At 50.6% G+C, this 14,077-nt stretch overlaps 1 protein-coding gene and 1 non-coding gene across 2 annotated transcripts in view; both read right to left on the bottom strand.

Moving 5' to 3' along the window:
- Nucleotides 1-14,077, bottom strand: part of SBK1 (SH3 domain binding kinase 1) — a 49,274-nt gene that overhangs the window by 26,201 nt on the left and 8,996 nt on the right. The window lies entirely within an intron of this gene.
- Nucleotides 7,393-7,494, bottom strand: LOC114514016. Its single transcript, XR_003685896.1, has one exon. It is a non-coding gene; the product is annotated as a U6 spliceosomal RNA (small nuclear RNA).

Here is a 14,077-nt window from a genome sequence, read left to right as displayed (position 1 = left end):
CCCTGGCCACCATGATGGTTTCTGAGATGGGTCTGAGCCCCAAGCCAAGCCAAGCCAACCAGATAGAACTCTCTTTCCATTGCACTGACAGAGGGTGGGATGAAGCCTGGAGTTGCTACCACCAGGCAGAGCCTCCCGGAGGATGAAGCCAACACAGCAGCCCACAGAGCCAAGAGATGGAGGAAGTCCAAATCCTCATGCCGTCATCTGAGCCCCTGGATCTAGCCTTGCCTGAAGACTCTGGGCTTTCCGGGTATGTAATGCAAGAGTCCATTTTGTGCTTATGTCAGTTGGACTTGGGTCCCTGTCAGTGATGACCCTACACACCTTTACACCAAGTACAAATATGGGTTTCTTAACGTGTTTGAAAATGCACAGGTAAATCAAAGATTCTTCCCCTCTGTCCCCCATAATCACTATTTCCTTGAATCCCAGTGTGTGCAAGGGGATTCTCAGAGGGAGCTCAGCCTGCCCAGGAGTTCTTGCATCCTCTGAGACCAGCGCTGCCCCCTACCGGTAGTTGTTCTTGGGGCCATCCAAGGGGCTGAGGAGCTCATAGCTGAGCATAGAGCGTTGGTGCCTGGGCTGCTATATGGGGCCCCTTTTTCTCTAAGCTTCAGGAACCTCTGGATGCATGGAACCTTCAGGCCAATGCATACATGCATGCATGCATTCATTCATTCATTCATGCATTCCACTTGTTAGTGGGCACCGACCGACTGTATGAGGACATCAGGACAAAAGGGTAGGCTAAGTGGACAAACTTTGCCTTCAGGAGCTTCCAATCTCATGGCGGGAGATGCTATGCTGATCATACCAATACATGTAAAATTCTGAGCTAAAGAGGAAAGGGTCCACTCCAGTGTTGGGGGCCACAGGTCTCCTCTTCCCACTCACATGCAGGTGCTGATGGTCTGCCTCGGCCCTGGAGCCTGCCCAGCAGCGCACACACACTGTTCCTGCTTCCAAACCTTGTCCTCAACTCCGCCTCCGGGAAGCCTTGCTTTGCATGTGACCTGCAGCCTGCCTGCTGCCCACACAGCCCACTTTCTTTGCTTTGGTCCCAGAGAGGTGAAGGGCAGCTGAGCATCTCCCTCCAAACGCTTTTCACATCCTCTCCTTTTTCAGGGACGAGTCTCTAGACATTAATTAGGCAGCCGGGGAATGCCAGGTATTTCCACAAGGCTAGGCCTTCCCTCAGATGGAGAAATGGAAGCACAAGGCATAGAGGCCCTGAACTAACAAGACCAGTCTCCTCCACCCCCGGAGTGGAAATGGGACGCCCTGGGGTGGGCCCTCCTTGCTATTTACCCCTCTGCCCTCTGCCGGGCCAGGGGTCCCTCCCAGTCAGAGCCTCCAGTCAGTTCCTGGGCCTTGTCCTGGCACCCCAGAGCCTGCCTGGGGGTCCCCCGACTCCTGGAACAGCACCCTCTGGGTTTCCTCTCCAGCCTCGCACCCTCAGGGAGCCTCTGTTCATCCCCACCCACTTAGGTGACAAGCACAGACATGTGCCAGGCTGGGCTCTGAGCATTTTACACGTATCAACTCATTGAAACCTCACAGTGACACCGAGGTGTCAGTGTGATTGTCATGTATCTGACACACACACAGATGAGGACTTTGCGGCAGTCCACACATCATCTGGGATTCGAACCCAGATGCGCTCTGGAATCCAGGCCTCTACCCAGCCGCCCGATGCTCAGCTCGTCCATGCTAAGCCACCCCCTCCTCCCCCGATTGCATTTTATGCACTTCCACTCCTCTCCCCACCCGCCTCACTGTCCCAGTTTACTCTCCCTCCTGCCTGTGGGCCACCAGCAGGGTGCTGTCCTGGTGCCCTGGGCCTGGGGTGGGGGCGCATGCACGGGGGAGGCCTCACTCATTCCCGCCCACCCGCTGGAGGTTCATCTAAGCCGGGGGGCCTGGAGGGAGGGGCAGGGATAGGAGCAGAGGGGGCTGGGTGGAGCCGGGCCTGTAAGCCCTAATTAAATCAGTTAATTAGGTGGGGAGGAGAAGCCTGTGGGAGTTAATGAGCTTGGCTAATTAAGTGGATCCTGGAGAATGGCTGAAATTCTAGGCTGGGGAGAGATGGGGGCTTAGGCAGGATGGACGGTGGGGCCAAGAGGCCTGGTGCCTCCAGGTGTCACCAGGGTCACAGACACTGTTGGGTTGGAGGCTACTGAGGCCACTACCAAGACCTGCAGTGACCATCAGGGTCCGCATCCACCCTCAGGGTCTGGCCTGGAGCCACCAGCAGGGACTGAAGGCCTCATTAGGGCCACGAATGCCACTGATACCTGGGCCTGAAGTCACCGTGGAGGCCTGGTCTCCTGCCACCCATCCCTCAAGGCTGAAAGCTAGGCCCTCTTTGAACACTTTAGTGGGGGCAGGCTTTGAGCCCTGACCCGGGTTCCCTTCAGAGGAACCACGACCACCACCTACCCTTCTCCCCTTGATTCAGTCCACAAGTCACGTGCATGTCCACTGTCTCGGCCGGACAGGAGGCCTGTGGGGCTCTGGCCCCGGCTCACAGAGGAGACAACTGAGGCCAGGGCAGAAGGGGCTGGCGCTCAGCCTGGCCTGCGGCTCACATGCAGACCCTGCAAGCAGGAGCGGGCCACGGGACGGTGGGAATGTCTCTCCCCGGCCTGGGCCAGTCCCCATCAGGCCCTCTCCCGTTTGGGCCCTGTTTCTGTCTACGTGCAGGGTCCTGAGTAACAGCAGTTCCCACGGAGGAAGCACTTAACATGTGTGAGGTGTGAGTAGTTGATGTCAAGGTGGGGGCTCCTGTTCAGAAAGCAGAGAAAAACTTTTCTTTCCACCCAGGTCTCTCTCTCAACCTGCCGTGGTGTTCTTATTTGCTTTTAATGTCCTGCTTCCTTGGGCCACAAGGATAAATGTGGGGCCAATGCATACCCTCGCAGGTGCCCGGGGCCACCCTCCTGCACACCTGGCACTGAACCACCCCACACCCAGGCCCCTGCAGGGTGAAGGATGGCAGTGGTGGCTGGGAGGGGTGGGGAGCAAGCGCCGGGAACCCACCCAGGGCACAGGGGACAGGATTGCTCCGGGTACACGTTCTGTTGTCCTGTCAGATGTCACTCACACATTTAAAGATGAAACAATAAGGAACTGCAAGGTGCCAACCACAGGGCACAGAAGGCCGAGTCCACAGCCCTGTGTGGTGGCTCCGGTCCCACCCTGGGTGGCTCCCACAATCTGACTCACAGGCACGTCAGGGCACTGCATCGCTGCTTGCTTGGTGCTGTTATTGCCCTCCTTTTACATGTTTATTCATTCAGTTACCAAGGAGTTATCAGGTGTGCTAGGCACTGTTTGCAATGGACAAAACAGAAGAACCTCTGCCCTCATCCTTGCAGGTGAAGAGAGAAAACAAGCAGGGCACATATGTGAACCATTACACTTCAAGGAATTTGTGTGAGGGAGAGAAATAGAACAAGGAGGGGACAAAGCACTCAGGGAAGCCCTCACAGAGAAGGTTACCTTTGAGTAGAAACTTGAAGGAGGTGAGAGTCATGCGGACGTAGGGTGGAGGGCTGGTATAACAAACCAACCAGAGGCAACAGCCAGTGCAAAGGCCCTGAGGCTGGAGTGTGCTTGAGATGCTTAGGGACAATGAGAAGGCTGATGGAGCCTGGGAGGAGACGAGAGGTGATGGGGATAGTTTACTCAGGACCACCAGAAGGCTTTGGCTTTGACTTGACTCAGGTGGGAGTCACTGGAGGGTTTTGAGCAGAGGAAGAATGAAGCATGTCTTATATTTTAATAGGCTTCCTCTGACTGCTGTGGGGAAGAGAGACTGTGAAGGGCAAGGGTGGAAGTGAGGAGGCTCCTGCACCCAGCCAGGTGAGAGAAGATAGCAACCTGCAGCAGGAGTAGGGCAGATGAGAAGTGGCAGGATCTGCTGACAGAGTGGACAGTGGGGGTGGTGTGTGTGTGTGTGTGTGTGTGTGTGTGTAGGTTGCCCGGGGTACCTGGATCACAAAATTCTATGAATCACTGAGGACAACAAGCAGCTCTCTGATCCCCAGGATCCCTTGCCCCTGAGGGTCTGCTCTAGTTTCTGGGGTGCCCCCACTCCCATCTTTGCATTTCTGCCTGCCGTGGGCCAGCAGCTGCAATGTGGAGATGTTTCCATGAGGCCTCTCAGGCACAGGTCTTGCCGTTCTCCCTTCACAGGCTTGTAGACCGAGCTCCTCACAGGCGAGGGAAGGACTGTGTATAGGGGGCATGGCCTGGGCAGGGACCGTGGTGAATAGGAGAGCCCTGGCCATCTGAATGGGGACTTTCCTTCCCGGTGGCCCTCCCTGTTGTCATGTGGGAGTGTGGCCTCAGGTGCTCAGAGCTTCCAGTGTTTCAAGAGAAATTTGAAATCTGGATCTTAGGATGTAAGGTCCTGACTTTTTAAATACTGGCAAATCATTTTTTAAAAGTCAGAGCTGCCTATACCCTCTGTGAGATCAAGGATAGGACAGAGGAGCTGCTCCTGGAGGCAAAGGCCCACAACCTCGAGGGGAGTGGGGTGGTGGTGGTGGAGGCATCTGCAAACCTGGGAATGGAGACACCACTGGGTGTGGCCTGATAGGTCAGCCCTTGATACTCTGGCAGGAGGCAGGGCAAGGTGGGGCAGCGGGGGTGGGGCAGTCAGGAGAATGGCTGGGAAGAAGCACCCCTTCTGAGCCCCAGGGCCCCAGGCAGTGGCATTGCTCCACGGTTGCCAGGTGAGGGCAGCTGCTGGTCCCTTGGTCCCCTGCAAGAGGGGGAAGACCTGGAGCCAAGAGGGTGAGGCCACAGCCAGGTATGAGCCACAGGTGAGTTTTGCTACAAGACAAGAGCCATAGCAAGACTGAACAGGAAGCCAGGCTTGGAGACCATCCCAGCCTCTGCTTTCCCCTAACCAAGAAAGTTGACTTCCATTTCTTACTTTGGATCTGCCTGGGCAGGGCTGGGCTGAGGGGCTGCGGGGGAAGCAGAGGGAGGTAGAGGCGGTGGCACAGTCTGCTCTACCGCCAGGGACCCTCTACGCGGTCGCCCAGTGTGGCTCACAGGCTGTCCTCGGTTCATCCTCCCAAGCACCTCAGAAAGACGGGAGTTATCCCTGGGTCCATTTCACCGCGGATGAAACTGGGTCGCAGAGTGGTGGGGTAACCTGGCCAAGGTCACAGGACCTTGGAAATAGTGGGGCCTGGAGTTAAACCCAGGGAATGTGGCTGCAAAATCTGAACTTGGAACACAAAAGCTGTCAGAAAAAGTCTTGAGCCGCGCACCACGCACCCCTTGCTGGCGCGAGTCCCGCATCTGTGTGCGCAGCACTCCCTCTAGTGGACACTGCATCTCGGTGCAGGACGCACGATGGTCCTGCTCAGCGAAGGGGTCTGTCTTCTAAGTCTGGGTCTGTCTCTCTCCCTCCCACCCCGTTTACTCTCTAATGAACAGGGAAAGACCACAACATCCTCATTTGCTCACCTCCAACCCCGGACACACGGACATGCAGCTCTTACCCAGCTGCTCCACTGAAGACCACGTCTTCTAGTCAGGTCCCGCTGGCTATGCCACCCCCTAAGTAACTTCGTGTTGCGCCCCTGTTTGTCTCTCTCTGTTGGAGCCTGGTTCTCTGTCTCCAACCGTGGTTCTCAAACTCTGCTGCACATCATAATGTAGCTTAAAAATCCGGATGCCCAGGCCACACGCCTCTGGGGAGGGCAGAGTTGATCTCCAGCAGCCTGCCACAGGCCTCTCAGTTCCCTGACCTCTGCTCCCAGGCTTCCGCCCAGGCGGCGTGACTACCTCACCCCCTCACCCCTCCTAGAGCTGCACTTTGGTGGCCTCCTCGAAGGTCCCATTCTCTTCATCACTTGCACTGGTACCCACACGCTGCAACAGCCCTTTGACTTCATAGAGACCACCGATCCACAGCCCTATCACTTTCTTTCTTAAAAAAGATTTTGTTTATTTATTTTCACAGAGAGGGGAAGGGAGGAAGAAAGAGAGGGGGAGAAACACCAATGTGGGAGAAAAACATCAATCAGTTGGGGGACCGGGACTACAATCCAGGCATGTGCCCTGACTGGGAATTGAACCGGCAATCTTTTGCTTTGCGAGGCTGCACCCAGCCAACCCAGCCATACCACTCAGGACCACACTGCTTTCTTGCAGCTCCTCAGCCCCCTTCTGTCACTACCATCCACATCAAGCCACCTGGGCTCTGCCCACCATCACCAGAGCCACTCCCTGGAAAACCCCTCTCATTGCTGCCTACAAGTGCCTGCCTGGCAAGCTGCCAGCCGCTGCCTGCTCGCTGCTCACACTGAGTGGGCCAACACTGCTGGGAGTGTCCCACACCAGGCTTGCAGTCTCCCCTCTGATGCACGGTCTCCACGGGGCACTCGCTGCTGCCTTGAAACCCCACTATGCCTGCCTGCTCGTTGCCTCCCCCATTCTCTTTGAGCAGTGCTTGTCACACTGTTATTTGCCTGTGAACCTCCCAGGGATACTGGGGAGGCCCGAGATTCTGAACATCTAACCACCCCCGGGGGGCCTATGCTGCTGGCCGTCCCTGCACCCAGCTCTGCATGGCAAGGTGTTGGATCACCTTTTCCCACCTTCTCCTCTCTCCCCAAACTGCGGCTCCCTCCTAACAGAGAAAGCACGGATCAGCTGCAGTCCCGTCACCTCCCACCAGTAAAGCACAGACCCACCTCGATCCTCACTCACTTAGTCCACTGTTTGGTGTCTTCCCTTGAGGCAAGCTCCTCCCCTGCATCTGAAAGGACCTTGTTTCTTCAAGACTCCCTTGCCTCCCTACTGTGCCACCCTCGTTCATTTTCCTGCCAGCTCTCAGGCTCTGGCACCTCGTCTGTTTCTTAGATGCCCGCACATCAAAGCCTCCTGATGGAGGAGAGTTGCCCTCTGTCTCTGCTCTGCCACCTCCCATCTTTCTTTTGTTCTTATTGTTACCTCACTTTCTTTTTGTAAATGAAGTTTTAATATTTACTCAAGTTAATCATGCCCATAGCTTAAAATCAAGAAACACGGGTTTCCCACTTCTTTTTATTATTTTCCCCCATGATCCTCTCCCCTCATCTGACTACTGTCAGTTTGTTATTTCAATGTCTCTGGTTCTATTTTGCTTGCTTGTTTGTTTCATTGATTAGGTTCCACTTAAAGGTGACATCATATGGTATTTGTCTTTCACTGCCTGACTTATTTTGCTTAGCATAATGCTCTCCAGTTCCATCCACGCTGTAGAAAAGAGTAGGAGCTCCTTCTTTCTTTCTGCTGTGTAGTATTCCATTGTGTAAATGCACCACAGTTTATTGATCCACTCATTTACTGATGGGCACTTAGGTTGCTTCCAGCACTACTGTAAATAAAAATATGGAAGCTCCACGAATTTGCGTGTCATCCTTGCGCACGGCCATGCTGATCTTCTCTGGATTGTTCCAATGTTCGTGCTTCCTTAGCAAGCACAGGTCTCCCACTTCTTAAAGACAATCATCTTAACTCTTCTGACAATTTTTACCTCCGTGTTTCTTACATGGCATATTTACACTGATTCTTTCCAGTTTTAGGCTTTGCCTATCAACATCCTACTTTGGAAGGTAACGGTTAACTGCCTTACACTGCGCCCCCCATTTCCCACCCACCCAACGCAGTTGCAGCACAATACTGGTGATAGTGGTAGTGCTTACGCCTTCTGGAAACATTATTTACAGCTTCATGTGAAATACTATGATATCTTTCCTTTTTTTCCCTTTTCCATAATAGACTTTCTTTTTTAGAGCATGTTTAGGTTTACAGAACGATTGAGCAGAAAGTGCATATATAGCCCCACCCCCAGTGCCCTTATGATTAACATCTTGCCTTAGTGTAGAGCACTTGTTACAATTGATAAATTAATACTGATGCACTATGATTAACTACAGTCTGTAGTTTATATGAGGGCTCACTCTGTGTGTGCATTTTATGGGTTTTGACAGGTGTGTCATGGACCTGCCATTACAGTATCATGCAGAATAGTTTCATAGCTGCAAAAATCCCCCGTGCTCCCTTATTCACCCCTGCCTCCCTCACTTCTTCCCTCCCACAAGCCCTTGGCCACCGCTGATCTTTTTACTTCTCTATAGTTTCTACTTTTCAGAATGTTACGTAGTTGGAATCACACAGCCCGTTCAGGCTAGCTTCTTTCATTCGGAAACAAGCATGTAAGGTTCTGCCATGTCTTTTCGTGGCTTGATAACTCATTTCTTTTTATTAATATTATATGGATGTACCACAATTTGTTTATCCATTTACTTGTTGAAGGACGTATTGGTTGCCTCCAAGTTTTAGGCACTTATGAATAAAAATGCTATAAATACTCATGTGCAGGTTTTCAACTCATTTGGGTAAATACCAAGAAATGTTATTTCTGGCCCTGGCTGGCGTAGCTTAGTGGATTGAGCGCGGGCTGCGAACTAAAGCATCGCAGGTTCGATTCCCAGTCAGGGCACATGCCTGGGTTGCAGGCCACAGCCCCCAACAACCGCACATTGATGTTTCTCTCTCTCTCTCTTTCTCTCTCCCTTCCCTCGCTAAAAATAAATAAATAAAATCTTTTAAAAATCTTTTTTTTAAAAGAAAGAACTGTTTAAAAAAAAAAGAAATGTTATTTCTGGATCATATGGTAAGTCTTGCGTTTGGCTCTATTTAGAAGATGTCTTCCAAAGCTGGCTGTGCCGTGCGGCGCCCCACTGGCATTCGAGCAATGACTGGAAGTTCCTGTTGCTTCATGTCCTCATCAGCACTTACTGTTGTCAGTGTTTGGGGTTTTAGCCATTCTAATAGGTGTGTAGTGGTATTGTAATGGGGAACAAAAACTTCATACTGCTCTGACACAACACAAAATAGAATGAGAATGAGATGTACTAAGAAACCAGAGGAAGAGCTCACACACTGACAGTTTCTTTGTGAGCACATTGCAGGTGCCAGCAGTTCCAGTTCCTGCTTGTACGAGAAACGGCTGGGACCACGACTGTGGGTGATGCAGATCGCCCACCTGCAGGAATTTGGCTGCATTGACCAGCTCCAGGATGCTGACATTAAAGATCCATGTCGGGACCTGCAGGGACACTGCCTGCACGTCCAACCTCTCCCCCGATCTCTTCGTTCTCCTCACCCCTCTCCCTCCTTACACAAACCCCTGCCTGCACTGAGATGGGAACACGGGCTTTGGGACGAGAGTCCTCATCTTCCAGGTTGCTGGCACCTGATAAAAATCAGTTTCCTTACATCAGCACCTCTCCAGTATTGACTGGCTTTCAAAGCAGCGGGCAGCCAGGCCTGCATTCAGTTACAGTATCCCGTTTTAATTTGCGATTCTCTAATGACACGTGATGCTGAGCATTTTTAATGTGTATTTGACATTTGTATATAATCTTAGCTGGGGTGTCCAGATCTTTTGCTCATTTTTTTTTAAAAGATTTTATTTATTTATTTTTAGAGAGGGAAGGGAGGGAGGGGGAGAGAGAGAGAGGGAGAGAGAGGGAGAGAGAGGGAGAGAAACATCAATGTGTGGTTGTTGGGGGTTATGGCCTGCAACCCAGGAATGTACCCTGGCTGGGAATCGAACCTGGGACACTTTGGTTCCCAGCCCGAGCTCAATCCACTGAGCTACGCCAGCCAGGGCTCTTTTGCTCATTTTAAAAAAGATTTTATTTATTTATTTTTAGAGAAGAGAAGGAGAGGGAGAGAAACATTGATGATGTGAGAGATACAGCAGTCAGTTGCCTCTCGCACACCCGCACTGGGGATCAGGCCTGCACCCAGGCATGCACCCCAACTGGGAATCAAACCAGTGACCTGTCCGTTTACAGGCCGACACTCAATCCACTGAGTCACACCAGCCAGGGCCTCATTTTTTAATTAGGTTGTTCCTTTGATTATTGTTGAGTTTTAAGGATTTTCTGGCATACTTCAGATAATAGTCCTTTACCAGATAATCAGTTCTTCATCAGTTTGGATGTCTTTTGTAAACGTTTCTCACCCACTCAATGGCTTGTCCCTCTCAGTCTCTCAAACATATCTTTTGTAGAGCAGAAGTTTTAAATTTTAAATTTCTCTCCCTTTTCTGAACTAAAGATTTGTTTTCTTGGGTTAATAAATGTTTTTAAGGGGAGGGCTTGTTTTTCTATGTGTTTATATGACTAATTCAACCCACAATTCTCTCCAAGTTGTATAAATAAGTATTCTATCAATTTCATCTCCTTGAAGAAATCTTTCTAGAACCTTCTGACTTATTCCAATGTGAACTGCCTGCCCTCCATGTACATTGTCCAGAGCTTCTACCCTGGGGCCCCCAGCCCTTCACCATCATCATCATCTGGGGGATGCCCTTCACTTTCCTCTTGTGTTGGCTCCTGCTGTTTTCCAGGTTCCAGGTGTTACATTTTCTTTTTCCCCCTTTTTCCTGTATTTTTAGTAGAACACATTCTCCAATAGCTTTCTTAAGAGAGAATGCATGGGAGGTAAAATTTTTGAGCCCCTGTAAATCTGAAAAGTTTTTTTATCCCTGCTTTATGAATGGTTTGGCAAGGTGTATAATTGTATGCTGAAAATAATTTTCCTTTATACCTTTGAAGACACTGCCTCGTGGTGTTGTCTCCAAGACGGTTGTTGAGAAGCCTGATGCCATCGTGATTCCCGATCCTTCGCAGAGTCTCGCGGCAGGTTCTCCTTGTCCTCGTGTTCCGAAGTTTGCTGGTGACGCGGTCGTGCCGGCCTAGCGTGTCTCTCGGTCGGACGCTCAGTGGGCCCTTTCAATGCGAAAACTCAGGTTCGTTCTGCGAACTGTTTGAAACACGTCACTGTCTGTTTCCTCTCCTCTGTTTTGTCTGTTCTCTTTCTGGAACTTCTTTGTTCAGGTGTTAGATTCATGTACTAGTATTCTAATTTTCTTGCTCTTTCTTTTTTATTTTCCATAATGTGGCTGCCATGAAGGTGCCCCACTGGGCTCTCCTTTCAAGAAAGAACTCAGCACTCAGGTGCGAGGAGTGCGGTTGGCTGGCAGCTCTTGAGATCCGCCACAGCCTTGCAACCAAGACCGAGGTCTTCTTGCGCAGCCCGGCCCAGTGACTGCGCGTGGTGGGAATCTGGGGCCTGGCCATTTCTCCCCAGCGTGGGGCTCCTCTAATGGACAGCCTTGGCTCTGCGAACTCCGCCTGCTGGGTTGGCCACGACCGTGTACATCCTCATCAAAGCCAGGCTCTCCCTGCCAGACCCCTTTAGCTCCTTCATGCATTTCCCAGGGGTCAGCCTTGCCGAAGGCTCTCCCTGCCCAGTCCTGTTCCCCTCCTCTGTTTCACAGGCATCGGTCCCGCGCCCCAGAGCTCGCAGCTCCATCTCCGCATCTTTTTACTTGAAGAGCCAAACTGACTCATGTATTTATCTTTTTGCTCTGCTTTATGGAAAATTTCCTCAACTTTATCTTCCAACCCAGGGGCAGCAAATTTTTTTCTATAAAGGGCCCAGCGCTAAATATTTCAGGCTTTGCCGGACACGCGGTCTCCATCACAACCACGTAACTCTGCCAGTGTGACCGCAGCCGCGGACAGCACCTGCACACCAGGCGCAGCCGGGTCCGGTGGGACCGCTGGAGAAGCAGGCGAGGCTGGGTTTGGCCTGCAGGCTGCGGTTCGCTGACTCTTGAATAAGTTTGCATTTCTGCTACGATATTCTCTATGTTTAAGAACTTTTTTTGTTTTGTTTCGTTTATTCTGGGAGGTTCCCCTCCCCCCCAAATAGCATCTATTCTTAAATTTTATGTATGTATGTATGTATTTATTTATTTATTTCTAGCATCTAATTAAAAATATTTTATGTATTTACTTTTAGAGAGGGGGGAAGGGAGGGAGAAGGAAAGGGAGAGGGAGAGAAACATCGATCAGCTGCCGCTCGTGTGCACCCTGACTGGGGATGGAGCCCACAACGCAGGCGTGTGCCCTGACCAGGAATTGAACCAGCGACCTTTTGCTCTGCAGGTCAGCACCCAACCAACTGAGCCACACTGGTCAGGCCGATAGCATCTAATTTTTGTTTAATATGTGCCATATATTTTCCCAAGTCTGAACATAGTAATAATAGTTTTGTTCTTAAGTTTTCTGCCCTTGCATATTCTGTTTCTTCCAAATTCTGTTTTTGTTTTACCTCTTATATCAGAGGTTTTTCTCAAATGTTGATGATCCCTGGCTATCTTCTCATATTTAAGAGATTTAAAGAGCTCATTAATTTTTAAAAATTTATTGATTTTAGAGAGACAGAGGAAGGAGAGAGAGAGAAACACTGATTTGTTGTCCCACTTATTCATGCATTCATTGGAAGGTCTTGTACGCGCCCTGACCCCACAGCTGTGGTGTGGCAGGACCATGCACTAACTGACTGAGCGACCTGGCCAGGGCCTGAAGAGCCCACTGAATGGAAGCGTGCTTGCCCGTATGGTGCGGGAGGCATTGCCGGCAGCAGGACACACCTTTCTGGGGAGATGCAAATACTCTCTGTCTTGAGTGGGGTGTGGGTTTACAGGTGTATACAGTTGTCAAAACTCATTATACTGACCACTTAAGGACTTTGCATTTCACCATAATTCTGCTTGGATTAAAGAATATAACAAAACATTTATAAAAGTAAGCTGCTGCCCTGGCTGATGTGGCTCAGTAGATTGAGTACTGCCTGTGAATCAAAAGGTCACCAGTTCGATTCCCAGTCAGGGCACATGCCTGGGTTGCAGGCCAGATCCCTAGTGGGGAATGTGTGAGAGGCAACTGATTGATGTTTCTCTTGCACATTGAAGTTTCTCTCCCTCTATTTCTCCCTCTCTTCCCCTCTCTTAAAAAAAAAACAAACAAAAGCAAGCTGCTGAGTAGCCCTGTGCTGGGGGTGGGAGGGGTTGACTCAGGAGCTCCAAAGAGAGAGCTGGGGTCAGGCTGCTTCATTGGGAAATCCCTGATGCCAACAAGGAGGTGTTCTCAGTGAGCTGGACTCAGAAAGAGAGCTAATGCTAACAGAAAAAATATTGGAGGAAACACAAACCATGCAGGGAGAAGAAAACTGAAACAAACAGAGGAAATGAAACAACAGTAGCAAAATGTCCATCGTTAATATGTCAGAGATAGAAGGTAATACACTCTGGAGCGTCCAGTCTGGAGAGCTCAGTCCTGCCTTCACTGTCCTGGAAGCCAGAGGGGAAGGGGGCTCCAGGTAATGTGGATCTGAGGCAGGGCCCCTCACATTCTGGGTGCAGTGTTCAGAGAAGTCTTCTGGTGGGTCCTTCAACTCCCCTCTCGCTGTCTCTGTCCTGCTATGTCCTCGTTTCAGAGGCCCTGTGTTCTATCCTTTCTGGAGCATAAAGCTTCCGTCTTTGCTGGGGTGGGGGAGAGGCAGCTGCCCAGCTGTGCTGAGTGGAAAAGGAAATCTGAGGATTAAAGCCCATCTTATACCAGTCCTCCTGTTTTTGGCTCCAGCTTACTCCCATTTCCAGGGGTACTTAGTTCATTAACACTGGAGGTGCCTTCTGGAGAGTGCCATGAACTCTCATCCCCTTGGCTTTTCTCACTCCCAGTTTCAGGTTCACTTCAGGTGCACTGTCATCAGACTGCTACATCACTTACCACATATGCCTCCCGGATTTAAATTTTTAAAAAATATACTTTATTTATTTATTTTTAGAGAGGGGAAGGGAAGGAGGAAGAGAGGGAGAGAAACATTAATCAGTTGCTTCTTGCACGCCCCCCACTGGGGACCAGTCGACAACCTAGGCATGTGCCCTGACCAGAGGAACTGGAGACCTTTCTGTCCACAGGCTGTGCTCAATCCACTGAGCCACACCAGCAGGCCTGAGCCCTCTCTGAAGTGTTTTTATCCATTCATACAGATGGGCAAAAGTAGGTTTACAGTTGCTCATATGGAAAATAATACAATAGTTAAGAAATAACAGTACAAGGATAAACTCCATGTTTTGTGTACTTACAACTTTAAACCTACTTTTAAAAATATATTTTATTGGTTATGCTATTACAGTTGT

Source organism: Phyllostomus discolor, chromosome 3 (assembly GCF_004126475.2).
Source record: "Phyllostomus discolor isolate MPI-MPIP mPhyDis1 chromosome 3, mPhyDis1.pri.v3, whole genome shotgun sequence".
Classification (NCBI taxonomy): Eukaryota; Metazoa; Chordata; class Mammalia; order Chiroptera; family Phyllostomidae; genus Phyllostomus; species Phyllostomus discolor.
The sequence above is the reverse complement of the archived record's forward strand: the minus strand, read 5'-3'. Positions and strand labels throughout refer to the sequence as shown.